The 27972-nt window shown below is 35.9% G+C and overlaps 1 long non-coding RNA gene across 2 annotated transcripts in view; it reads left to right on the top strand.

Moving 5' to 3' along the window:
• The first annotated feature begins 9859 nt into the window (after positions 1-9859).
• The window catches only part of LOC122200946, a 106623-nt gene continuing 88510 nt past the window's right edge, over positions 9860-27972 (top strand). For both annotated transcript variants that reach the window (XR_006194015.1, XR_006194014.1), the window contains exon 1: positions 9860-10067. This is a non-coding gene — a long non-coding RNA (uncharacterized LOC122200946). The remainder of the gene's footprint in view (positions 10068-27972) is intronic.

Below are 27972 nucleotides of genomic sequence, written 5' to 3'. Positions count from 1 at the left end.
AATTATGTATGGTCTCTCCCACATTCTTGCTGATTCCAAAGGAGCATGCTGAAACTGTTTCAATCTGGTGATTATTATGTATGTGGGGTGTGTGTGTGTGTGTGTGTGTGTGTATCACCTCATTATATGGGGACATAAAAATTAGCATAAAATTTCTGAGCCACTGAGCTAGATATAGGCTAGCTAGTGAATGAGTCTTTCATTTCCTTCAATGGAAAAATTACAGCTTTGTGCATATGAATATGTATTTTATTTGCTTCTCCATGAGTTCCTCCTTACATCTTTGATAATTTGATATGGAAATGTTTCATCCAAATGCCAGAAGTTGTAGTATTACTTTAATGACCTTTTTGTTTTAATGCAAATTACATCTTGAGTAACCAGATGTCAAAGCAAAATATTTTCAGGGCGCCTGGCTGGCTCAGTCGATTAAGCATCCGATTTTGGCTCAGGTCATGATCTCATGGTTTCATGGGTTCAAGCCCTGCATCAGGCTCTGTGCTGACAGCTCAGAGCCTGGAGCCTGCTTTGGATTCTGTGTCTCCTTCTCTCTCTGCCCTTTCCCCGCTTGTACTCTGTCTCTCTCTCTCTCAAAAATAAAGAAACATTAAAAAAAAGCACAAAATATTTTCAACTTTGTTTCCTTGCTTTTCTCCTTCTCTCTCTTCCTCCTTCTGCCACCCTGTTTCTCCCCTCACCCTCACTCTCCCATCGCTCTGCCCCTACCTTTCCCTTATTATGAATTTTACAGGATCCTTTGTCCTTCTACAGACTGGCATTTGTTTATATTTTAACAATCTTGAAGCATATTTACAAGCTTTGAATTTTAAAGATCAATTTTAATTTTATGTATTGTGGTGTAACAAAATTTTTCTTTCTGTGGTATTTTCTTCTCAAATATTTTTTCTTGTGATTAGGGCTTTTAATATTAAAGATTTATCTGAGAAGTATTTTCACCTTAAAAATTATCATATTTGATAATTATATTTGAGAAGCACTTGGTGGTCCTATGTTTGGTAATATATTTAATAAAAATTTATGACATTTACTTATTAATCAAGGCATATTAAGAACTATTTATCTTTTAAATCAGTGTATTAGCTGTTCCTCAAAAAAGTTTGTTTAAAATATCCACTTCTCTTTATAACATAATCCATTTATGCCTCTAAATCTATTGTGAAATTGCTGTATGTTTACATTATTGCATGTATTTTCATCCTTAATATGATTAATAGGCCAAACGCAAAACTGAAGAAATATTTCAGATCTACCACTGTAGTTGCACAAGTAGACGTTACTTAGTATGTGTCATTTTGTCATTGCTGTTTATTTTTACTACATACAAATAATATCTTTTGCTGTGTTATAATTTTTGTTGTATTTGTTATTCTTTAAGTTGTTTAAGTTTATTTTTGAGAGAGAGAGAGAGAGAGAGGGAGAGCACATGTGCGTTCAAGTGGGGAAGATACAGAGAGAGAGAGAGGCAGGGAGAGAGTCCCAAGCAGGCTCCGCCCTGTCAGCCCAGAGCCTGAGGTGGGGTTTGAACTCACAAACCATGAGATCATAACCTGAGCCGAAATCCAGAGTCACTTAACTGACTGAGCCTCCCAGGCAGTCCTGTAGTATTTACATTTGTTATTTTGGATTGTGTTAGAAGTTAATAACTTAATTGAAGTAAGAATACAAACAACTGAAGGCATAGCTCCATTCCAAGCACATATGCAAAAATAAATATTAAGTTTCATTTACTTTATATTTCAATTTTCTATTGAACAATGCATTTGGATTTTCTTTTAAAGTTTAGTTACTTATTTTGAGAGAGAGAGAGAGAGAGAGAGAGAGAGAGAGAGAGAGAGAGAATGTGTGCACAAGCAGGGGAGGGACAGAGAGAGAGAGGGAGAAAGAGAATCCCAAGCAGGTTTAGTGTGCTGTCAGAAAAGAGCCAGATATGCAGTTCCATCTCAAGAACCATGAGATCATGACCTGAGCCAAGATCAAGAGTCAGATGCTTAAGCGACTCAACCACCCAGGCACCGCTTGATTTTTATTTTTGATATTTGATTCACAGAAATGGTAAATGTCTATTAAGAGGCTACCTTTTTAGATACTCTCTTCTAAAATTTTTGCAGTATTTAAAGTATTTAAAATAAATTATGAAAAGGCATATGAGATATGAAGCAGAATAACAGCAACAATAACAAAACAGAACACTTTTGGTGTTCTTGAAGTGAGACCTCATTTCTGATACCTTATGTGCCTTCTTAAGGAGATAAACCAATACCTGCAATTTTGCTTCCATTACTCAGTTGGATTAAAAAAAGTTCCATATATCTGATATTTCTAAAGAATATATCATCTAGTGTTTCTTTGCTTTGAGGTTGAAAAATGTGATATCATGTTATCATACTGTATATAATGTTCTGTATTATTCCTTTCGTTCAACATTGAGTTTCCACAACTCATCCATGTTGTTATTATAGAAGATTATGCATTCATTTTCACTGCCTTAAATATTTCATTGTGTATAAACATAATTATTCGCTTATCCATTTCGAGTCAATGAAAATTTGTCTTGTTGGTGTTTTTTTTGTTGCTAATATGAAATGCACAGGCAAATACGTTTTGGACATGCACCTTGGTACACATAGAACAATTATTCTAAGCCACATACTGAACAGCAAAATGACTGTGTAAGAAGTTTATAAATGTTCACCTAACATAATTCCAAATTATTTTTAAAGAGTTTGTACCAGTTTATGCTCTCGTTTTCAATGAGTAAGAATTATCTATTTCTAATTTTTTGCCTATAGTAACATTAGACTTTTTAATTGATGGATATATGGTGTGTATAAAGGTTATACTTTAGTAATCTTAATTTGCAAGTCCATCTTTGGTAATAAAACTTAACTAATTTATTTTCTAGCCACAAGAAGGCATGAGGTGATGTAGAACAGGCTTGTTCAGGAAAGATTTATACCACTGAATCATATCTACATTTTAATATTTTTTATTTAATGTTTTTATTTATTTTTGAGATAGACAGAGACAGAATGCAAGTGGGTTTGGGGCAGAGAGAGAGGGAGACGCAGAATGTGAAGCATGCTCCAGGCTCCAAGCTGTCAGCACAGAGCTGGATGCGGGGCTTGAACTCACAAACTGTGAGATCATGACCTGAGCCGAAGTCAGACGCTCAGCCGACTGAGCCACCCAGGCACCCCTGAATCATATCTACATTTTAAAATAACTAGCTTGCTCTGCCCCTGTCACCTTCCCTATTCAACTAATTATCATACCAGTGAAAAATGATTCAGGTTTGTATAATTAGAAAAAATTAGCATTCTCTTCCTCATTCATCTGCCATATTTTTACTCCTTTGCATGACCCAACTCAGCCATCTATTCTGAGAAGTTTTAAACTATTCAACATGGTGCATTTCCCTATTAAGTGTATTATGTTCTAGTGTAAATTGTGTGTTTTCTACAATACATCGTGTGTGCATCTTAACGACAGATCTATGTTGGGGCACCTGGGTGGCTCAGTCAGTTAAGTGTCTAACTTTGGCTCAGGTCAGCATCTTGCAGTTCGTGAGTTCGGGCTTGTTTCAGATTCTGTGTCTCCCTCTCTCTCTGCCCCTCCCCTACTCATGCTCGCTCGTGCGCGCGCGCTCTCTCTCTCTCTCTCCCTCTCTCTCTCAAAAATAAACATTAAAAAAATTAAAAACAAAAAATAAATAAAGTCGAAATAGCATTAAATTTCCTGTGTTTACCAGGGTAACTCCCTCACTGCATGCACTTATTAAGTTAAAAGATAGTACTTCTATGTTCACTCTTTAGTAGATCCCTTTGCAGAGCATTCATCCCTTCAAAAAGTGGCCTTCAACTATATTATACTCCAGTTGGAGAGATAAAGGATTGTGTTTAAACAGCTAATTTTACTAGATGTCAGTGAAATACATCCTGAAATTATAAGCCACAGGTTCTGAGTTGGAATGGAAAAAAGTAAGGTATTGGAAAGAGGAAGCAGAAAATGCAGCTGACATTCAAATTTTTCTTAGACAGATTTGCATGGATTTAAAGTGGGAATATAACTAAGGTCATTCCATACTGATAAAGCAGAAAAATAGAATGGCTTGTTCAGAAATCATAAACCAAACAATGCCTAGACTGTAAGATATATGCATGTAGTAATGTAGCGTTAGGCTAGAAAGTAGAGTGGAATAGCTCATAGAATTACCAAAAATTGACATTTTATCCTGGATATTTAATTGAATGGCTTACATGTAATTATTCAGAATAATATTATTCTAATACTATGGGAAAATCATTCTAGGACGTTAGGGTGAAAATTTTGAAGAATAATTGTACTAGAGTTACTCTTTTACTCTCATAATATTTTTGTGTTAAAATTTAGCTTTTTCTCTTTGATTTTATGGTAATATAGAGTCTCTTATTATATATAAATTAATCACACAATATTCATATATATTATATTCCCCAGAGTTATTTCTTTATGCAAGAAATGGTATGACAAGGAAATTCTAGTGTTGTAGATAATTTCCTATTTAGTTTGATTTCCCTGGCATAGTTACTGATGCAAGAAGTAAAATTCGTTCCTGTTGAAAAATTGCTACCCCAGGAGGGAAAGCATTCTACCATCTCTTCTTAGAAAAAAAAAATGTTATAGACTTGAAATCTAAAATAAGGATTAAGTAAATGTATGTGTAAACTTATCTGCTTATTTGAAAGAACAAATTAAATCACCAGATGAATTAAATTTTTGTTTTCTATACCCAGTTATATTTATTTTGAATAGATCATTTCCTGACTATACTAAGCATGTGAACATAGCCTTTAGAGGTACAATTAATGAACTAAGGAAATGGTTTATATCAAATAACTTAAATATGTTTCCAGGCATCTGTCTATTCACTGGTGGCCAGCTTTCACCTTGAGTCTAAAAGAAAAAAAGGAATGCTAAATATGTTGGCTGTCGACGATGCTGAAGGAGGCATGTAAGAAAAGTTTTATATAGCTCTTCCCATTATAAAACTTTCCAGGACCCAGTTTTTATAAAGTTACACGTATAATATAGTAACAACCATAGTCCTAAGTAAATGAAAACAAAAGTCCACAAAAGCACATCTGTATTGATATATACAGCAGATTTATTCATAATTACCAAAAATGCAGAATGCAAATATCCATTGGTGACTCACTGGGGTACATCTATCCATTGAGTTACTACTCAACAATAGAAAGATCATACTACTGCAAAATGTAACCATGTGAATGAATCTCAAAAATGGCAGGAAATTTGAGCAAAACATGTAGAAAAGGGTAAAACTGTAATATGATTTTAAAAGGGGAGGTGGGGTGACTGGGTGGTATAGTCAGTTAAGCATCCACTTCTGCTCAGGTTATGATCTTGTGGTTCATGGGTTCGAGCCCCTAGTTGGGATCTGTGCTGACAGCTCGGTGACTAGAGGCTGCTTCAGATTCTGTGTCTCCCTCTCTCTCTGCCCCTCCCCTGCTCACTCTCTGTCTCTCTCTCTCAAAAATAAGTAAACATTTAAAGAAAACTATAATACCATTTAATTAAGTTTCTATATGACAAAACCATAGGAAAAAGACATCCTATCACTGTTTCCCAGGGCCTGGGTTTGGGGAGAGAAAATTACCTATGAAAAACACGAAGAAACTTTTTGAGGTTTCAGAAATATTCTGCATCTTGATTGCAGATGTGGTTATGTCACTGCATGTATTTGTTTAAACTCACTGATTTGTACACTTAAAAAAAAGTGGATTTTACTGAGTTTAAATATCTCAACCTGTCTATATTTAAAGAAAAAAGAAAAGAGATGAAAAGAAAAGAAAACAGAAAACAAAACCACACAAACCAATGAACAAGGAAAGTCATCAATTAAAAAATAAAAATTCTAGGGAATATTTTCCTAGAATATTTAAATATAGCAAGGACAAAACACATAAACCCAACTACACAAATGTAAATTTTTTTAAAGTTGGTCTGCAAACTGTAATGAAATGAAGCCAAATTAAAAAAAAAAATTAAGCTTCATTCCATACATTCAAATAAGAGTAGCTTTTGTATGTATCAGATTTGTTAAGGTTTAGTGTCATTAGATAAATAACCTCCTCTATTGTAGATGAATTTATTTTAAAAGCAATACTTTCTTTCCCCATTTAAAGTAAAGGCCTTCATGATTTTAGTAAAGATGCTGAATTATTTCCCAGATAGTATGACCTCACCTGTCAATTTCCAGTGCACTTAAAAAGAAAGAAAGAAAAGAAAGAAAGAAAGAAAGAAAGAAAGAAAGAAAGAAAGAAAGAAAGAAAGTTATATGGTAGGTAGTTAAAGTTTTACCTCTCTGTTCAACGTAAGTCATCCTTTATTAATTTAAGCTGTAACAAAAATTAAGTTCACAAAAAACTTTTCTAAGTTTGAAAACAGGCACAAAAATAATGAGCACACTTTTGATATCCAAGCTCCATATCCAAGGTTTCAGGACAAAGTTAGTGTATTTCATTCATTCATTCATTCATTCATTCATTCATTCAGTAATAGCTCTTCAATAGCTAATCTGTGATCTGTGACCGGTGTATAGTAGTCCTAGCTCTAGATATTACACTCACAGTGACAACCAGAACCTCTCATGTGGGCTATGTCCCAGTTCGAGGTGACAGAGAACAAATTAGAATGTACTGTTTAGCACACAAGCTAGTTTAAAAGCATAATTTGAATATGTTGTAAATAAGCAGGATAGTTTGATGGAAAGGACCTGGGAAGAGTGTTTTCGACGCTGTTAGCAATTCACTCTGAAGAGTTAGGGCTTGGGCTGGGCATTTTCGAAAAGCACAATGAAGTCATATTTCTTGAAATGTCAGTGCGATGTAGGGAATAGCTGGAGCGAACTCACGTAGGACCTTTTAAGTGATGGTTAAAAGTCTGGATTTGATTCCAAATTCAGTGAAAAGCAAATGAAGGAGTTCAAATATGGTAGAAGTGTGATCTCAATTATGTTTTAAAATATCTACTCTGCTGTGTGTGGATAGTTTGTAATGTCCAGGAGGGAACTGCAACTATCATTTGAGATAAGAGTCCATTTTAGATCATTTTAGATCAGTGTCTCAGTTTGTTCATGTAAGGGGTGTTCACTGCTTGTGCAAAAGTTCTAGCAAGTGGAGGTGGAGGGAAGTTTTTAGATAGGGGTGGATCTTAGTTAACTTTACTGTCAACTAAAGTGTTGGATATCTTCCTTAAGATTTTGTGGGAGAGCAACAGACATAGCTTTCTAAATTTGGGTCATTGATTTTTGCATGTTATTTAAAAACATGGGGCTAATTAAAAGAACTGCTCTGAATGACAGCAGATTGTGACAATGAAAATTAGAAGACTATGAGTTATATAAAACAAGGCTTATTTTTTCCAGGATGTTCAAATGGACCAAGAGTGTTAACTCATATTAGTACCTGTTACAGAGGACTGGGAGGCAGCAGAGAATAATAGTGCCTACAATTTCCCAGTGAATAGGGAAAACAATCAAATATGTTTGCATATTTAAAAATCAAAAGCTTTTTAAAGTAAATTGTATTTCTTATTGAAATTTTATTTTGGAATATTAGGTTTTTGGTAAGAGCATAAAATTTTTGTGGCTCAATGTTAAAAAACATTTCCCCAAGTATACATAATAAAAGGTAAGATAATATTAAAAGTAAGATACTTCCATAATCATGTTTAGAGATTTGCTGTAAATAAAGTCCTTGCTGTTATGTGCATAATGATTGTACTCTAGTTGATAAAACTTGTTTCCCATGGGAATATAGGTTAGCAAGTCTGTTTCTTGTTGTATGTGCTATACATGTATACTGAAATTGAACAATTAAAAAATGGATATTGGTTGGAAACAGGTTTCTGTTGGAGTTAAAGTTGACATGTAAACAGGGAAAGGGATCTAGAATGATCTATGTGGTACTGCAATAGACTTGATGGCATTGGTATGAACTCATGTTTAGCTTATTGTAGATACAGATGGTTACATATAGAGCTGTTTATAGATACGTTTATATAGAGCATTAATATCCACACATGTATGTCATAACTTTGCTAGCTGAAAGGGTTTAGAAGCAAGGACATCCAAGTAGCAACAAGCATATCTTGAACCTAGATCTTAGGGGTTTTTTTATGTTTATTTATTTATTTTGAAAGAGAGAGTGAGTCAGGGGTGAGGGTGAGGGACAGAGAGAGATAGAGAAACTCAGAATCCCAAGCAGGCTCTGCACTGTTGCTGTCAGCACAGAGCCCAAGGCCGGCTCACGAACCATGAGATCATGACCTGAGCCAAAATCAAGAGTTGAATGCTTAACCAACTGAGCCACTCAGGCATTCCCAGATCTTAGGTTTTAATACCATTCTCTAATAAAAGACGCTAAGGCTCCTTGGAGAAATGTCTGATTCTAATACCTGAGGCAGAAAATATTCAAGATGAGCCTGGAACATCTTGCTGTGCCAGAAAGTAGAGAACTTCCCCTACAACCCAAAACCAAACAAACAGAAAACCTACATTAAAGAGGATATGGCAAAGTAAAATAGCCAAATGACATATTCTCTAATGGCCAAAGTGAGAAAAATGTGAGCAACAGAATAAATAATGTAGTATTGGGTTATAACCCACAGAATAAAATGATATTTATGAGTCCGTGGTAATATAAACAAATGACTGAATAAATAAAGAATTGGAGAAGTGGCAAATTTGCCATGCAAAAAAAGTCCAGATAATTTATGTAGATACTGTGCTTTAAAGTATGGGAAGCCTAATTCCCCACTCCTTCAGTGTTCGCTGGGCATAGTGACTGTCTTCTAATAAGTACAGATAAAAGAGAAGAGTTACTTTACAGTAGAAAACTCTGACAAACACCACCTAATCCAGGTGATCAAAGTCAACACCAACAATGAAAAATTATGTTGATACCCTGGTATCATCATCATACACCGCATATGATATGATAAAAATGGAACTTTACCTCTCTAGTATTCCCCTCCAAACCTATAAACCCAGTAAGCCATGATACAGCAGCAGCAGCAACAACAACAACAACAACAAAATAACACACCAGAAAAATTCAAGTTGGTAGGCCCTCTACAAAATACATGACCTCAAGACAATCAAGTCATCTGAGACAAGGAAGTCTGCCATATGTCCCAACAAAGAGGAACCTAAGACCAGATGCCTGAATGTAACATGATATCCTAGGCATGATAGAGAAACTGAAAAAGTTGTTAGGCTAAGCTAATGAAATATGAATGAAGTATGGACTATTATCATCTATTAATCATAATAAATATACTAACAAGATTTTTTTAAAGGGGGAAGTTAGACACAGAGTATGTGGAAACTCTCTATATTATCTTTCCAAAGGAAATATAAAACTTGTTTTTAAAGAATCTATGAAAAATATCAACAGAAAATTTTTAAAAAATGAAGTCTTATTTTTTTAGGATATTTGCTCCACAGTATTAATTGAAAAATAAAGTCCTCCTTCTAGCACTTCATCTCTGTGCACCAGACTTTTAATTTCTAACTTACATTTTGACACCTTTAAAAAGATTTTGCTAATCTTCTATATTTGCTTACTGTTCCCTAACTACCCACCTCATATCTAGTGGTTTGAAAGAGTAACCATTTATAATTACTCTGAATCTATGTTCAGCTGTGTGGCTCTTTTGGTCATGCCTAGCTGAGCTCTCTCGTATATCCACTGACAGCTGAATGGCTCTGCTCTGGGAGTCAGCCTGGTATTGGCTGCTTTGATTCTCTCCCATGTTATCTTATTTTTCAGAAGGCGAGTCTAGTCTTGCTTACATGGTTGTATCACCAAGTTCTTGCAGAGAAGGAGGAAGCATGCAAGGCCTGGGCTCAAGCTGGCACATCACTTCCGTCACATCGCATTGACCAAAGTAATCACTAAACTAGTACATATTCGAGGAGCTGGAAAAGAAACTTTACTACTACTGGGAGAAGTTGCAAAATCACATTGGGGACATGGATAGAGGTAAAGAAATAATTGTGGCCATATGACTATCTACTACACCCCCCATTGGAACTCATCCTTTAATGTTTGAATTTCTGGAACCCTTTGTCACTGACCTTCTATTACATTTTCTGCTAGATTTAAAATCAAGGGATACGTATAGTACCTTCATTGTTTTATAGGTCAGTATATTTCTTTATAAATTAGTAGTTGAGTAAATGTTAAATTTTTAAAATGCAGGATTATGGTGTATTTTTGTAATTTCCTCAAGATACTAAAAATATCAAACACTTTTCACCAATAATAGAACTTCAGCATAAGGCAGCTTCAGTATGATCCTTTCACCATTACATAAAGGAGAAAATCCCTGTCTCTTTGATCTTGGTATATTATTTTCAGTATGGTAATAGTTGTTATTGTACTAAGCCCAAATCTATTATCTAAATAGGGAAAAATCCCACATATAACTTTAATAATTTGAATTGAAAAATAAATAAGGATCAGACCAATACACTATTTAAGCGTCATTCTCTACCATAATTGAATATCTGAATGATTATTTAGCTTCCCAATTCCATTTCCTGGAATACAATTTATGATTAAATTAGACTGGAACCAAGTGGCAGAACCATAAATAGAAAGATAAGGAATTTCACCTTGAACCAGTTCAACCATTTGTCAGCCATAACATACATGTCAATTATTCATGTATCAGTTTACAAATCACTTATGGTAGCAATTTAGAAGTCATGGCTGTGTGAGAAATTAAATTACCAAAAAAATGACAAGAAGGAGGATGTATGTTTTTAAGTATTTTTAAAGATTTTTTTCTGATTTTTATAAGATTAAGATCCCTTTTATCATATTATAGTCCTTTAATGCTCAGACTAGTATTAGCTTGCTAGCTCTGGTCCAAATGATGATTAATTTAATGGATTATTAAACATTAGCAAATTCCAAATGTGTTAACTCTATAATTCTTCTATATCCAGTGGAGAGGTTATTGGCTAAATACCTGAAAGGCTTATGGTGTCAGTAGAAATGAATGCCTAACCTAGTGTCATATTTGTACTTACTTTGCTAACTGATTGTACAAATATCTTTTGCTGACCAAGCAAAGAAATTGTCATTCGTATTAAAATGAACTGTTAGAATCTAGAAAAATTGAACTGGCTAATGAATAACATCCTGAATATCTCTTCAATTGTTATGAGTAATTACAATAGAATTTTCTGGCACATGGCAGCTTCTTACAAAATTAGTAATGATTAAGTTGTTTTGTCATATAGGAAGATAAAATGGACACTACTTCTAGTTATCATAAAAAGGTAGAAAAGGTCCTTAGAATTCATTTAAAATATATTCTGTTTCTCATGATGACAAGAAGAAAATAAAAGGAACTTAAGAAGTCTTTATTTAAATTTAAAAGATAAAGGAAAACTTGTTTTGGTATTTTCATTCCAATGTAATTTGTTTAAAAAATTTCTATAACCATATGTTAGAAGATCTAATGCACAGAATATTTGCAATTTAAACTTTTATTTTGCACTCAGTTTTCCTTTGTTTTACTTGTCATGATAAATATCTTGGAATAAATTACATAATATTGGAGTAAATATTTGCCTTGCCCAAAGTGTTAGAGAGCTGAAGACTAGTAATAGCTAACACAGACTAGTCTTAATTTTCTCTCCTGATGAGTGTATTGATTTTGTGATCATAAAGTATGATAAAGTCAGTTTTGTTTAATAGAAAAGTCGAGTTTTGAAAGAAATTCGTATTAAACCCTGGTATACTGCTTACCTGGTTGGATGACCTTGAACTAGCTATTTAATCTCTGATTCTTGGTATAAACAGCAGTAAAATGTGGATACTGAAAACATTATCTTACCTAACGTATTTTGTTAGACCTTAATCAGAAGTTTGCTGTGGAGAACAAAGGAGATGTTGTATTTTAAAGTCCCTCCTAAAATTGAAAGCTTTAAATGAATATTAGTTTTCTATATCCATATGATTGATATGTATCTTTGCATGTCCCATATTTTCTGTCATTTTCATCCAATTATAAAACTTCTGAACTGAGGGCATCTGGTGGGCTCAGTCGGTTGAGTGTGTGACTTCAGCTCATGTCACGATCTCATGGTTTGTGAGTTTGAGCCCTGCAGTCGGGCTCTATGCTGATAGCTCAGAGCCTAGAACCTGCTTCCGATTCTGTGTCTCCCCCTGTCTCTGCCCCTACCCCACTCACAGTCTCTCTCTCTCTCCCTCTCTCTCTCTCTCAAAAATAAAATAAACAAAAAAAAATAATAATAAAATAAACAAACAAAAAAAAATAAATAAAAAAATAAAATAAACATTAAAAATTTTGAAAAAAAAAACCTTCTGAACTGATAGCTATTGTACAGATTTTATCAATATAACTACTTTTATTTCAAAGAACATGAAATTAACCCCCCTTTCTAAGCTTCTAATAGTTTATTTGTCCCTAAGATCCCACTTACGAAGTGTCTACATTTTAATCATATGCTAAAGACTATGGTTTGGAACTTTGAAAATTATTTCAGTGTTGCTGCTGATATTCTTACCCTTGATAAAGTCCAAAGTAAAAATAAACACTTAAGTGTCTAAATACTTTTTCAAAGTATATTTTCTCTTTTCCTTACAATGAGATGACATGTAAGTTGAGTATCACTTTAAAAAATTTTTCAAGTTAATTTGACTCATAACAAACTTAATTTATTTAAAAAGTGCTGGCTCCATTTCTTCTCTTCCTTCTTAAATTAATAAATTCAAAATAAAGTTGTTTTATTTGGAATTGATGCTTTTTAAGGCTAGAAAAAAGTGCCAAGCTTTGTAGAGTGATTGGGCTAAATTTCTGTAATTTTGTAGAAAAGAAAGATTTTTTATTGAACTTATTTATTAATTATTTGCTCAAGGAAGGGAAAAATTAGAAGAATGTATTTGTTGTATGTTTTAAATTTACATATTTATCAGAGTTATGACTATTTAAAAAACTGATAGCTTTGTTTTGTTTTAAGGATGAATATTATCCTTAGAGAATATAACTTCTCTTAATAATATTGATACATGAAGACCAGGGACAGACAGACAATTTTCATTCTCTCTCTCTCCCTTCTACCTCTCTTTTTCCCTCCACCCCCCTCTCTTTCCCTGTTTCTGTTCTATATCTACAGCATCTCCATTCTGAACTAATAGAAATTTCTGATGTACTCATCAGTGACTTAATTTTTTTAATATAATTTTATTGTCAAGTTAGCTAATATACAGTATACACAGTGTGCTCTTGGCTTCGGAGGTAGATTCCCATGATTCATTGCTTCCAGACAACACCCAGTGCTCATCCCAAAAAGTACCCTCCTCAATGACAATCACCCATTTTCCCCTCTCCGCCTCCTTCTCAATGCTCAGTTTGTTCTCTTTATTTCAGAGTCTCTTATGGTTTGCCTCCCTCTCTGTTTGACACTATTTTTATCCCTTCCCTCCCCCCATGGTCTTCTGCTAAGTTTCTCAAGTTCCACATATAAATGAAAACGTATGTGTCTTTCTCTGACTAATTTATTTCACTTAGCATAGTACCCTCCAGTTCCATCCACATTGTTCCAAATGACAAGATTTCATTCTTTCTCATTGCTAAGCAGTATTCCATTGTATATATAAACAACATCTTCTTTATCCATTTGTTAGTTGATGGAAATTTGGACTGTATAATTTGGCTCTTGTCGAAACTGCTGCTATAAACATTGGGATACATGTGCCCCTATGCATCAGCACTACTGTATCCTTTGGATAAATTCCTACTAGTGCCATTGATGGGTTGTAGGGTAATTCTATTTTTAATTTTTTGAGGACCTTCCACACTGTTTTCCAGAGTGGCTGCACCAATTTGCATTACCACCAACATTGCAAGAGAGTTCCATCTCTCCACACAGTTGTCAACATCTGTTGTTTCCTGAGTTATGAATTTTAGCCAATCTGACCAGTGTGAGATTGTATCTCAATGTAATTTTGATTTGTATTTACCTGATGATGAGTGATGTTGTTTCATGTGTCTGTTGGCCATCTAGATGTCTTCTTTGGAAAAGTGTCTTTTAATGTCTTCTGCTCATTTCTTTACTGGATAATTTGTTTTCCAGGTGTTGAATTTGGTAAATTCTTTATAGATTTTGTATAGTAACCCTTTATCCGATATGTCATTTGCAAATATCTTCTCTCATTCTGTCCGTTGCCTTTTAGTTTTGTTGATTGTTTCCTTTGCAGTGCAGAAGCTTTTTAACCTAATGAGGTCCCAATAGTTCAGTTTTGCTTTTATTTTCCTTGCCTTTAGACATGTGTTGAGTAAGGAGTTGCTGTGGCTGAGGTCAAAGAGGTTGTTTCCTGTTTTCTCTTCTAGAGTTTTGATGGTTTCCTGTCTCACATTTAGGTCTTTCACCAATTTTGAGTTTATTTTTGTGTATGGTGTAAGAAAGTGGTCCAGTTTCACTTTTCTGCATGTTGCAGTCCAGTTCTCCCAGTACCATTTATTGAAGAGATTGTCTTTTTTTCCATCAGATGGTCTTTCCTGCTTTGTCACAGATTAGTTGGCCGTACATTTGGGGGTCCCATTCTGGGTTCTCTATTATATTCCATTGGTCTATGTGTCTGTTTTTGTGCCAGTACCATACTGTCTTGATAATTACAGCTTTGTAGTAGAGGCTAAAGTCTGGGATTGTGATGCCTCTCGCTTTGGTTTTCTTTTCAACATTACTTTGGCTATTTGGGGTCTTTCGTGGTTCCATACAAATTTTAGCATTGTTGTTCTAGCTCTGAAAAGAATGCCAGTGCAATTTTGATTGGGATTGGATTGAATGTGTAGATTGCTTTAGGTTGTATTGACATTTTAACAGTATTTGTTCTTCCAATACATGAGCATGGGATGTTTCTCCATTTCTTTGTGTCTGATTCAATTTGTTTCATAAGTTTTCTATAGTTTTCAGCATACAGATCTTTTACACCTTTAGTTAGGTTTATTCCTAGGTATTTTACGGTTCTTGGTGCAATTGTAAATGGGATCACTTTCTTGATTTGTCTTTCTGTTGCTTCATTATTGTATAGAAATTCAACCAATATCTGTATATTGATTTTGTGTCCTGTGATTTTGCTGAATTCATGTACTAGTTCTAGTAGCTTTTTGATGGAGTCTTTCAGGTTTTCCATGTAGAGTATCATGTCATGTGCAAAGAGTGAAAGTTTGACTTCTTCTTTGCAAATTTGGACACATTTTATTTCATTTTGTTGTCTGATTGCTGAGGCTAGGACTTCCAACACTATGTTAAACAACAGTGGTGAGAATGGACATAACTGTCACGCTCCTGATCTCCAGGAGAAAGCTCTCAGTTTTTTCCCACTGAGGATGTTATTAGCTGTGGACTTTTCATAAATGGCTTTTATGATCCTTAAGTGACCTAGTATGTGATCTATCTTGGAGAATGTTCCATGTGCACTTGAGAAGAATGAGTATTCTGTTGCTTTTGGATGAAAAGTTCTGAATATATCTGTCAAGTCCATCTAGTCCAGTGTATCATTCAAGGCCATTGTTTCTTTATTGATTTTATGCCTAGATGATCTGTCCGTTGTTGCAAGTGGAGTATTACAGTCCCTTGCAATTACCACATTCTCATCAATACGATTGCTTATGTTTGTGATTAATTGATTTATATATTTGGATTTTTCAAGTTGGGGGCATGAACATTTATAATTGATAGCTCTTCTTGATGGAAAGACCCTGTAATTATGATATAATGCCCTTCATCATCTCTTGTTACAGGCGCTAGTTTAAAATCTAGTTTGTCTGATATAAATATGACTACTCCAGCTTTCTTTTGACTTCTAATAGCATGATAGGTAGTTCTCTATCCCCTCACTTTCAATTTGAAAGTGTCCTCATGTCTAAAATGAGTCTCTTATAGACAGCATATAGATGTATCTTGTTTTTTAAATCCATTATGGTACTCTATGTCTTTTGAACGGGCATTTAGTCCATTTACATTCAGAGTTATTATTGGAATATATGGATTTAGTGTCATTGTATTATGTGTCGGCTTTATGCTTGTGATGATGTCTCTGCTCCTTCGTAGTCTTTGTAGCATTACACTCACAGAGCACCCCCTTAGGATCTCTTGTAGGGCTGGTTTAGCTGTCATGAACTCCTTCAGTTTTTGTCTGGGAAAGCCTTTATCTCTCCTTCTATCCTGAATGACAGCCTTGCTGGAGAAAGAATTCCTGGTTGTATATTTTTCCTATTCAGCACATTGAATATTTCCTGCTACTCCCTTCTGGCCTGCCAAGTTTCAGTGGACAGGTCTGCTATTACCCTCATGTGTCTACCCTTGTAGCTTAAGGCCTTTTTGTCCCTAGCTTCTTTCAGAATTCTCTCTTTATCTTTGTATTTTGCCAGTTTCACCAGGAAATTCCATAGAGAACACCTATTCTTGTTGATTCTGAAGGGGGTTCTCTGTGCCTCCTGGATTTGGAGGTCTGCTTCCTTCCCTAGATTAGGGAATTCTCAGCTATAATTTGTTCAAGTAAACCTTCTGCCTCTTTCTCTCTCTCTTTTCTTCTGGAACTCCTATCATATGGAAATTATTATGTGTCATTGAATCGCTTAGTTCTCTAATTCTCCCCTCGTGGTCTAGTATTTTTTTTACCTCTTTTTTTTCCTTGGCTTCACCATTTTCCATAATTTTATCTTCTATTTCACTTATTCTCCCCTCTGCTTCCTCCATCCTTGCTGTCACTGCATCTATTTTGTACCTTATTTATAACATTTCTTAATTAGTCATGACTATTATTTAGTTCCTTGATCTCTGTAGCAATAGATTCTCTGCTGTTTTGTATGCTTTTTTCAAGCCCACCTATTAATCATAAGACTATTATTCTAAATTCTTGATCAGATATATTGTTTATATCTGTTTTGAGGAATTCTCTAGCTGTCATTTCTTCCTGGAATTTCTTTTGAAGAGAATTCTTCCATTTTATGATTTTGGCCAGTTTGCTGTCCTTTTGGTGTTTTAGTAGCTTATTATGTGTCCTGCACCTGCGAGCACTACTATATTAAAAAGGGGTCATATACTCTTCAGGGCCTGGACCTTCAGGAGGTGGTTTGGAAGTGGGTTGTGTGCTCTCTGTTGTGGCTCTGGTTGCTTTATCTCCCTAGTCATAGTGGTGCTTTGCACCTTCTACCAGGTGTGCTTTGATTTGTTGTTGAACTAATCCTGGAAAAAATTTATAAAGGGGGTGATGGTGGAAGAAGCCTTATTCCATACAAAGAGACAAATGACATGGTGGGGAAAAAGAAAAAAAATGACCAGGCAGAGACTCAGAGAAACTATACAGCTTAATCCAGAGATGGAGGGGAAAATAAAGTAGAAGGAGATGAAGAAGAGGTGTAAAATTAGATTAAAAATGCCTGCTTAGGGGCGTGTGGGTGGCTCAGTCGGTTGAGTGTCCGATTTCGGCTCAGGTCGTGATCTCGCGGTCCGTGAGTTTGAGCCGCGCGTCGGGCTCTGTGCTGACCGCTCAGAGCCTGGAGCCTGTTTCAGATTCTTTGTCTCCCTCTCTCTCTGACCCTCCCCCATTCATGCTCTGTCTCTCTCTGTCTCAAAAATAAATAAACGTTAAAAATTTTTTTTAAAAATGCCTACTTTAACAAACTAACAACCAGAATAGAGAAGGGAAGAAATAAGATGAAGAAAAGGAAGGAAAAATATATATAAAATAAGAATTGACCAAGAATCAAATCAGAAAATGCAAAAACGCTGTACAGATATCAGATGCTGCCTTGGAACCAGTAGCTGTGCTGGTCTGGTTAGGTCAGTGTCAATCTTGCTCTGGTTTACCAGTCTCTCCTCCCCAGATTGGGTGACCCAAACCACTCCGTTCAGATCATCCTCACAGTACTGCGTGAGCTCGAGCAGGCCAGTTTGACCCACTCCTCAGTTTCCTGCACCTCCCAGGAGCTCATCTGGGATTCATACCCTGATGTTTTAAAGGATCCCACTCCATGTACCCTGGTTCCAGGGAAGTGCCAGTCAACCCAGCTGACTAAGGGCTTCTGGCTGGTGGGTGTCAGCAGGGTCTTTTGTCCTTGGAGTGGCTACATACCTTCTTCCCACAGCATTCAAGGGAGGGACTGCTCTCTTTGACTGAGCCTCTGAGTTCACTACCAAGCCCAGGGCTGGCTTCCCTCCTTTCCAGGTGTGTTCAGGGCAGCAGGCCCCAGTCCACAGAAAGCCCTACAACCTGGATCATGTTAGAAGTTGGTTCTTACTCTGTTCCCCCCACCCCCAAGTCCATGGTTTTTCTCTTGTCCAAACACAATCCTACACTTCCACAGCCTCTCTCTCTTCCTTTTCTCTCTCCATAGGAAGGGATTCCTCCTCCCTGTGCCTATGCTGCCCATTTTATCTCTCTCAATTTACAATCATGCACGTATGGCCCACCAAGTTGTTCCCATGGACCCCTGTAGATATTTCTGTCACTCTGTAGCCTGGATTCCTGGAATTCCAAATATTCTGTCCTCAATACTGCTGTGTTTAAAGGACAAAGAAACTTTGGGTCTCCCTACTTCTCTGCCATGTTGACTCCTCTCCAGTGAGTTAATTTTTATAATAAAAAATACCAAACTTTTAAGACTATTTAGATTATGTTATACAAGAGACTTTGACAAATAAAATGTATTTTGAGTTATTTTTTTCTATTTGGAAAAATTTAAAGATCAAAGTTTTATTTATGTGAGTATAGTTTCTTTTATTTTTCTACTTCTCATGAGATTGGAAAGTAATATTATTTTTACCTACACTAAGAGAGTATTAGCAGGTGTGACAATTGAAATCTGTTATAAAAAGCACAGGATCAGGATTTACTAGATTGTTTTGATAAAAAGGTTTCCATATTTGCTTTTATTCATCCTTACTTTTGAAAAATTTTCCAGAAGTCAATTTTGTTTTTTCAATTCCACAGTCCTAGAACAATTGAGCAATGGACTGTGAAGTTGTAACTACCTTTCTTCATTTTCCAATACACCAATACACACAAATTAGACAAGGTTCTTAACATTCTTTCTCCAGTAAAATCTAAGTTGAACTACTGTGTGTGAAATGCTACTATTATAAGAGGTCCTGCTCTATGGAGGGCAGACAAGCATGAAACTAGATTTTTTTCAGCTTTAATTTATTACTTACTAAGAAAAAATGTCTAGAGAGGTAAAAAGTTCCCCTGATATGCAAATTTCTAGTTATTGATCAACAATTTAGACTATTTTCTAAATTGAGAATTGAAGGTTTTAATTATAATTAAATTTATTCTAAATATATGACTTAATTAAATATAAATAAACACACATGTATATACTCTGTGTTCTAATTATTCTTTAATGTAAGTGGCACAAGTGATTCTGTAGCTTAACCTGCAATACTTTTGTAAACAATCAGATTCCAGAGGAGTGCAAAACAATGAATGGTGTCATCAATGTTTTTTCTGCACAAATACTCTAAAAATGTATAACTTGCCCAAAAGAAGTTTGGGCATTGGCTTCAGCTCCTGAGAGGTAACCTATAAGCTCTTGGAATGTCCTACCTAATTAAAGAATCCTTGTTTACCTGGAGGCTTGGGCCATTCCTGATAATCTGTACTAACAACGTGATTTATGGTGGGGAGTCTTTGGCCACATGGTATCAGCTGTACCTCTGGAGGGAATGGAGTATGAGTTCAGCAACAAAAGTAGTTAACCATATCTATGTGACCCATTTCCAATAAAACTCTGGACACTAAGACTCAGGTGCATCTCTCTATCAGTACTCTATGTGTATTACTACACATCATTGCTGGGAAAAATGGGTGCTGTCTGCACAGTGCCACTGGGAGAGGACAACTGGAAGCTCCAATGTCCTGGTGTCTCCAGGACTCTGCCCTGTGTGCATATTTCCTCTCTGGTGTTAACTTATCCTTTTGTTGTAATCAATCATAATCATGAGTATAATGGCTTTTCTGAGTTCTGTGAGTACTTCTAGTGAATAATTAATCTTGCCTATAGTCTTGGGAATTCCAAAACTTGTGGTTGGTATGAGAAGTGAGAATGGTTTGGGGACCTCCAGAACTTCACAAAGGCAATTAAAGTAGGCAAATTAAAATTGTTTAAAAAATCAGTATCATTTTCACTGAACTAATTATGTCATTCTTAATTTCTTCAAAATATTCTAAATTTTATTTAGGTATATTTATTAAGGAATTACGCTGTGTAAGTTACTACATATACAAAGTCCTCAAGATGGTACAATCAACTGAAAATCATCCAAATTTCTGTGAAACAGTGTCTGTATTGTGATGATGTATATGATTCAGGGTCATATCTGTCTTGTCTACTGCTGTATCCCTAATACCTAATACAATACTTGGCACTAAATCCTCATATATTGTTTTAGTCTGTTTGGGCTGCTGTAACAAAAATACCATAGACTGGGTGGCTTAAGCAATAAATATTTATTTCTCATAGGTTGAGAGGCTGGAAGTCTAGGATTGAGGAGCTAGTAGATTGAGTTTTTGGTGAGAGTCTGCTTTCTGTCTCACATGGCTGTCAACTCACTGTGTGCTTCTCGTGGCAGAAGAGGCTAGAGAACGCTGGGAGGTTTTTTTGTTTGTTCTTTTTGTTTGTTTTGTTTTGTTTTTGTCTGTTTGTGTCTGTGTTTGTTTTTTTAGTACACTAATTCCATTCATGAGGGCCTTACCTTCATGATCTAATCACCTCCTGAATTCTCCATCTTCTGACACTATCACATTAAAGATTAGGATCTCATCATATGAATTTAGGGGGACAGGAATATTAAGTCATAATAGATAGATGGAACCAGAACTGAATTTTTGTAAATTAATTTTTCAGACATACGAAGTTCAAAGAATCTATGCAACATCTATCTAATTATGTCCAGATGACAGTTGTATGTATTGGTACTAAGATCAACATGGAAATAAAAATTGCAAAACAAGTCGTGAGATACTTGAACACCTACATGTAAAGGATGGATAGATATGGATGAGGCTATCCTATCAAAGTATACAGATGAAAAAGAATTTGGGTAAATTGCTGGGAATAGGCATTGGTGTCCATTGTTTGTTCCTCTGTTTCTTTGATATTTGAAAGTCAAAATTAAAAAAAAAGTCTGCTAGGTCATAATATTTATTTTTATGTACCATAGAATTTCAAAGTACTCTATTGAAGTCTCCTGTTCCAGTTTTTATTCAGAAGTAACATCACAACATATCTCTGAAGCTAAGACATCACCTACTTGGGTTGGGAAAGTGAGGAGAGGCACAAGAAACATTCTTCATCAATCCCTTTCCAAAATCTCTATTTTTTTTATACTTGGATGAATTGTAGGTCTTAGAAATAATTCACTGTAAGAACAGGCAGAATTAATAACCCAACTGACCCTCTTAGTTAAGAGTGTGGATATTTAAGGCATTTAACTCTTTGATATTACAATCTAGGATGCAAGGCTAACACCAGTTAAAGAGGCAGTAATTCCACACATTTTATGTATGTAATCGCTAGTAAATATGGACTCAGTACACTGTCATGTATTTACATCAATCATCACTTCAGTCAGGCAGGTAAATTCAATACTTAGACATTGTATTGATTACAATCAATAAACAGAATGAGAAAAAGACAGATATATAGTATACCAGGTTAGTATACTCTTGAAGTATGATGAAATATTTAGAGGAAGTATTACTTACTGATGCTACTGCAACAAAATTCACATGACATAAAATTAACTCTTTAATATGCAACAATTTAGTGGCATTTAGCACATTTGCAGTTTCTTATAATGACACTTCTATCCAGTTCCAAAATATCCACCATTCCAAAGTGAAGCTCCATAACCATTACATGGTTTCTCTCATTTTCCACTCACCCTCAAGAACAGCACCCATCAATGTGTATTTTATCTCTATTGATTTATATTTTTGTATATTTCATATAAATTGAATCATACACTGTATGGCATTTTGTGCCTGGCTTTTATCACTTAGGATAATATTTTGGAGATTCATCCACATTGTAGCATGGATCAGTACTTTGTTTCTTTTTAAGGCTGAATAATATTTAATTGCAAGTATATACCACATTTTGTTTATCCATTCACCCATTGATAGATTTTGTAGGCTGTTTCTACCTTTTGGCTATTTTGGATAGTAATGCTATTAACATGCATATACATGTACTTGTTTGTGTATCTATTTTAAATTTTTTTGTGGGAGAGCATGTATAGATTTAATGGTGGAATTGTGGAAGTCATTTGGTAATTTTATGTTTGACTATTTGATGAACCATCAAACGGTTTTCCACAGTGACTATGGTTGTACCATTTTGGTTTCCCATCAGCAATGGACCTTTTGATTATAATCATCATAGTGGATATGATATGGTACCTCACTGAGCTTTTGATTGTCATTTCATCTTTTCATGTGCTTCTTGGCTATTTGTACATCTTACTTGGAGAAAGTCTATTTTAGTTATTTGCCTGTTTTTTAATTGGGTTGTGTTTTGTAATTAAGTTGTGAGAGTTATTTATACATTTTGGATAATAAATCCTTATCAGAAACAATCATATATTTCAAATATATTACCTCACATGTAAAGTCAAGCTATGTTATGATGAAAGGCCTTAAAATTAGGAAACTTATTAAAATTTGGGCTTGTGTTTATGAAAAATAAATGGGTGGAGTTAGACTTATGAAATAGGTCTCATCCATCCTAAACATCCAATGAAGTCTTCCTAAACAAGAATTTTATCCAAGAAACTAATTTTTATTATATCCACGTTGGTTATTCCAATATAAGTATTTTTTTTCCTGTTGATTCAGAATTTCTAATTATTTCCTGTTTAATCTTTGTTTTCTTGCTTCTGTACAAGTAAAAGAGCTTCTTATTTTCTCTGAGAACAGATGAGAAAGGAGTAAAAAGATTTTCATGCTTATGGCAATCTCACCTAACAAAAAACTCCTCCAACCCCACCACAATAAAGAAAGAAGAGCAAATATCTGTTCTTACTTACTTTTCAAATAAGTTTTCTTATAATAATATTAATAATAAGAACAATGGTTTTATATGACACTTAAATTAGAATTATATATTGTACACAAGCTGTCCCTAAAAGCAAGCTTGGGAAAATCTTTAGCAAATAAAACTATATTGTACTATGAAAAATAAACAATAAAAGTCATTTTAAAAGACACCACTTTTGTGACTACTCAAAAGACTGAAATATACCATAATTTTTATAAACATATAATTTCTATATTTGTTGATTTCTGTAATTTCCATTCCAAATATAACTATTCTACAATTTTTGTTTCAAAGGCATAAAAGAAAGAGACCTCACAGTCAGCACTGTGATATGTCATTTTGGTGTTGTTCAGTTCAAGTGAAAGCTGGAAAACTGGATTCATCCCAGGGCTTGCAGTCAAGAGCATCTTTTTTTTCTCTTCTTTTCTTTTTTTCTTTTAATTTAAAGAACGGCAGACTGCCACATGCAGCACCTCATTTGGATGTGTCTTGAATCCTGGAAGCTTGACTATCTTATGTTCCACTACAAATGGACCTTGAGAGCCTGTTGGAAAGTTCTAGTGGGAGAGTGCAGCTAATCCCAAACCCTTGACCAAAGAACAATCCTCCTCTATCAGGAAAGATGGTCCTCTTCAACCGAGCCTGCAATTTCAGGAAGGATGTACAGGGAGTGGCGAGGGAGGAAGGGGACACCAGCCTAGCCAGTCACATCAGCCAAATTGACCCATGGGGTGACAGATGTTGCCAGATTGCCATCATATCCTTTTTTTTTTTTTTTAAGGTTTTGTATGTCTTGATTTCTAACCAGACAGCAACAACAGTGTGGTTTTGCCTTGAATATTTTAAAAGCAATAACCCAATTGTAGAAAGGAACTTATAATGATGATGCTTCTATAGTATTCCATTAAGTTTAATACTAAAATATACTATTTGAATTTTAGTGGCAATTAAAATTGTTTTTTTTTAAATTATTTTATATAGAGAGAGCACATGAGTGGGGAGAGGGGCAGAGGGAGAGAATCTTAAGCAGACTCCACGCTCAGTGTGGACCCTGATGTGGGGCTCCATATCATGACCCTGGGATCATGACCTGAACCCTGGGATCATGACCTGAGCTGAAATCAAGAGTCCAACGCTCAAAAGACTGAGCCACCCAGGCACCCCTCAGAATTCTTATCCATAGAAGTCATGTCTATTAACATGGGAATTAACTTTATTTACCATTATTATTTGAAGTAATGGAGTGTTAATAATTAGAAATAAACATCTGGATGCCTGGGTGGCTCAGTCGGTTAAGTGTTCAACCTCAGCTCAAGTCATGATCTCAAGGTTCCTTAGTTTGAGCGCTGCATTGGGCTCTGTGCTGACAGCGTGGAGCCTGGAACCTGCTTTGGATTCTGTCTCTCCTGCTCTCTCTGCCCCTCCCCCGCTCACACTCTCTTTCTTACTCTCTGTCAAAAATAAAGAAGCATCTTTCAATCCCTGTTGATTATTTTGAAATGATTTTTCAAATGCTGATATTTTTAAAACTGTACCATTAAATGTTCTGACTATTAATCCTCCCCAAAGCTATTTTGATTACACTGTTTTAATGATATACAAGGAAAGGTCCTGGATTTATTCTAGCACTGGTTCAATTTTCAATTAGTTACTTGCACTAATTAGATATGACACGATTTATTTCTGTGGCTTGTACTTTCACCTGTTTCCCTTCCTTTCATTCTTAACTCTATTTGCAATCTAGCAGAAAAAGCTCACCTGTTTTATCTATTCCTTTTGTTTAAATTTCATTGATTAAGAAATAGGATGTAAATTCACTGTAGCTAGCACCTCTATATTTCTAGCAAGAAATTCTGCCATTAGTTTTAAAAGATAAAGATAAAACTCACTTCCAAATGAAATCTGTTACCCATTTCAGACAGCTTCCTTATTAATCAACATCTAGACTCTTTATCTATTAAGCTTCTGTTTTATCCTCAAGACCTGTGTCATTTAGTTGTTAGAGGAGAATGTGAAATTTTCTGTATGGATTGGTCTAAAAGGTTTATTACTGGTTTTAGAGACTTAATTACCCCTTCAACATTCCTTCACTCCACCTGACTTACATAGGGATCAGCAAAAGGGGGAGGGGAGCATATTCACTTTTTCTCAGTATTACCTACTTGTAGGTTATCTTGCTATGCTTCAGAAGCCCTTATTATATTCACCTGATGAGAAACTAGCACAATTATGACAAAAATAGTCAGTTATTTCTGTGTGTATAAGGAAAACAAAGCTTCCTTGTTTAAATGGTTCATTGTGGTGGGGCTATGATCCTTTAGGAAGTCATATATATCTCAGTTGCCCACCAAGCCTAATGGAAACATTCAGCTGGAGACTAAGCATTTGCACAGCACAATCTAATCTTTGTGTCTTTATTTGAATCCCTCATCCAGGCAAGTATTCCCAGAAGCTACCCTGCAGATTCAGCCAGTGATTCTCAACCAGGTCACCCACCTGTATAAAAACATAGCCACTTTTGCAATGGCTCAACTGCACTGCATCTCTGTATTAGTAATTAAAAAAAAAATGCTTCCTTTAAAACTGCTTCTATAACTGCTTCTATAGCCTGCTATAACTAAAGCAGGCTATAGTGGCCTACTTGCAACTTCTTTAGTCCATCTATTCTTCTATAAAGCATAATAAACTTACTGTAATTAAGTATAACTATCCCAAAGGTCTCTTCTGAGGATAACTTTAAAATTAATTAATTAATTAATTAATTAATTAATGAGAGAGAGAGAGACAGCATGTGAGCAGGGAAGGAGCAGAGAGCGAGAGCGAGACACAGAATGTGAAGCAGGCTACAGCCTCTGAGCTGTCAGCACACAGTCCGATGTGGGGCTCGAACTCACGAACTGTGAGATCATGACCTGAGCCTGTGAGATAATGACCTGAGCCGAAGTGGGACGCTCAACCCACTGAGTCCCCCAGGCACCCCTCTTCTGAGGATAACTTTTAAAGATTTTCTGTCTTTAGCAGGATGGGATTTTCTTCCAGTCTTTCTTTTTCTACTTCTTTCCTGAGGAAGGATATTTAGTATTCTATCTTCTGTAGTCGTGGTCAATACCAAGTTTGGAGGAACAAAGCAAAATGTCAGAGGCTGTGTAATCATAACGACAGTGGGTATTATGCCAAGAAGAATCGACACTGTCAGAATTAGCAGAAAAGTATGTTAGTCTACAGACTTTAATTTTCTCAGTCTGAAGTTGCATCATGAGAAAGCCTCTCTTTAATCCCATCTTGCTTTTCTTCATTTTAAAGACTACAAGATCTATAAACAGGAAAAGCTGCATCTTCACTTCCCCCTGGCACCCATATGACCAGATCCATGTAGCTGAGAATATGATGTAGACAACTGCCTGAAAGCTAGAACAAGAGGCTAAACAGAAGATGAGTCAGAATCATGAGTGGAAAACAAAAACAAAAACAAAAATAGTTGCAATGAGGGTGTATCTAAAGGGAGGAGTTAGAGATGAAAGACTTTTAGAAAACTTGTAGTTTTATGATCTCATTGGTTTTGTAAAGCAGGTGCATCTGTGTTTTCTCAAAGAATAATCAAGTGCAAATTCACATGGTAATTTACAATCTTCAGCACCTTAGTTGTGATCTCATGAAAACCTTGATAAGTCATCTCATTAAATTCATATTTTTAAACTTGCAATTTTGTTTAATGCAATTATTGTGGAAATCACTCTAGGTAAGTTTTTACTACAGGTCCTAGAATTCTGGATGTTTTATCTTATTTACATCAAGAAACATGGAAACATCAAGAGTACTTACTGTCTCAAAAAGATTTGCTACTTTTTGGGGCCCTTGGATTTGAAATGTACCTTCATTAATGACTGTGCTACCTGAGCAACATCAGAAACTTCTCTACCTGTGTCAACATCCACTAGGTCCCCCTTGCCTTCAGATGGTGGAGAATGATGCCTTAGACCCAGACCTGGAGTTGCCACACTGTCCCAGCATGAACTGCCTGCTATTACCATGCACCAGGGTTCTGATTCCTTGACCTGTTTGTAGGGCTAGATAGTGAAGACACAATACTTCTTCCTTATCCTGTTCACCCCATCCCTCACCTCCATTTGTCTTCCCTGTTCTTTTCTTTTGGGGGAGGGGCGGCACCACAGGTGAAGCCCTTTGTCCCCATTGGACGTGGTCCAGGTGGTAGGTGGAGTGTGCGGTTTCCAAGGAAGGAAAATGTAGCAGTTGGAGCTCTTAAGGTAGGACACGCAGTGTTTAGGGAGAGTAGGAGAAACCTGATGGAGGGGCAGGAAAAGATAGGGTTGGAGGCGCGTTGCGTCAGAGGCGGCTCAGAAAATAGGAATCAGTAACAAGTTACTGCTAGTTCTTCCACTCGCGGCTCTTCCCAGAGGAAGTGGATCTCGCGGGATCTCACGAGTTCCAGGGGCATGCCAGGGGAATCCTGGGAGGAGAATCTGCCGGGAGTCATGGGTCCCCGAGGCTCCTTCTCTCTGTGTTTTCCATAAAAACGTCTGGCGCACCTCACCTAAGAAGCAAGCCCCAGTTCTGGTGGAGGCCTTGCTACCCTACTCCCCACTCGAGTCACAGTTCAGCGGTTCCTCTTCCAAGGGGCGCGGCCAGGTAAGGTCGGGAGGAAAGGGCTCTGGTCCAAAGGCAGTGCAGGGGTGGTTAAGAAATAAAAGCTATTTAAACCCAGCAATTAGCAATATCAATAAATATTTGTGGATTAAATGGGTTAATCAATGAATGTGGCTTTGGCACGGCTCCAGTGAAATT

This window comes from Panthera leo, chromosome A1, assembly GCF_018350215.1.
Source record: "Panthera leo isolate Ple1 chromosome A1, P.leo_Ple1_pat1.1, whole genome shotgun sequence".
NCBI lineage: Eukaryota > Metazoa > Chordata > Mammalia > Carnivora > Felidae > Panthera > Panthera leo.
The sequence above is the reverse complement of the archived record's forward strand: the minus strand, read 5'-3'. Positions and strand labels throughout refer to the sequence as shown.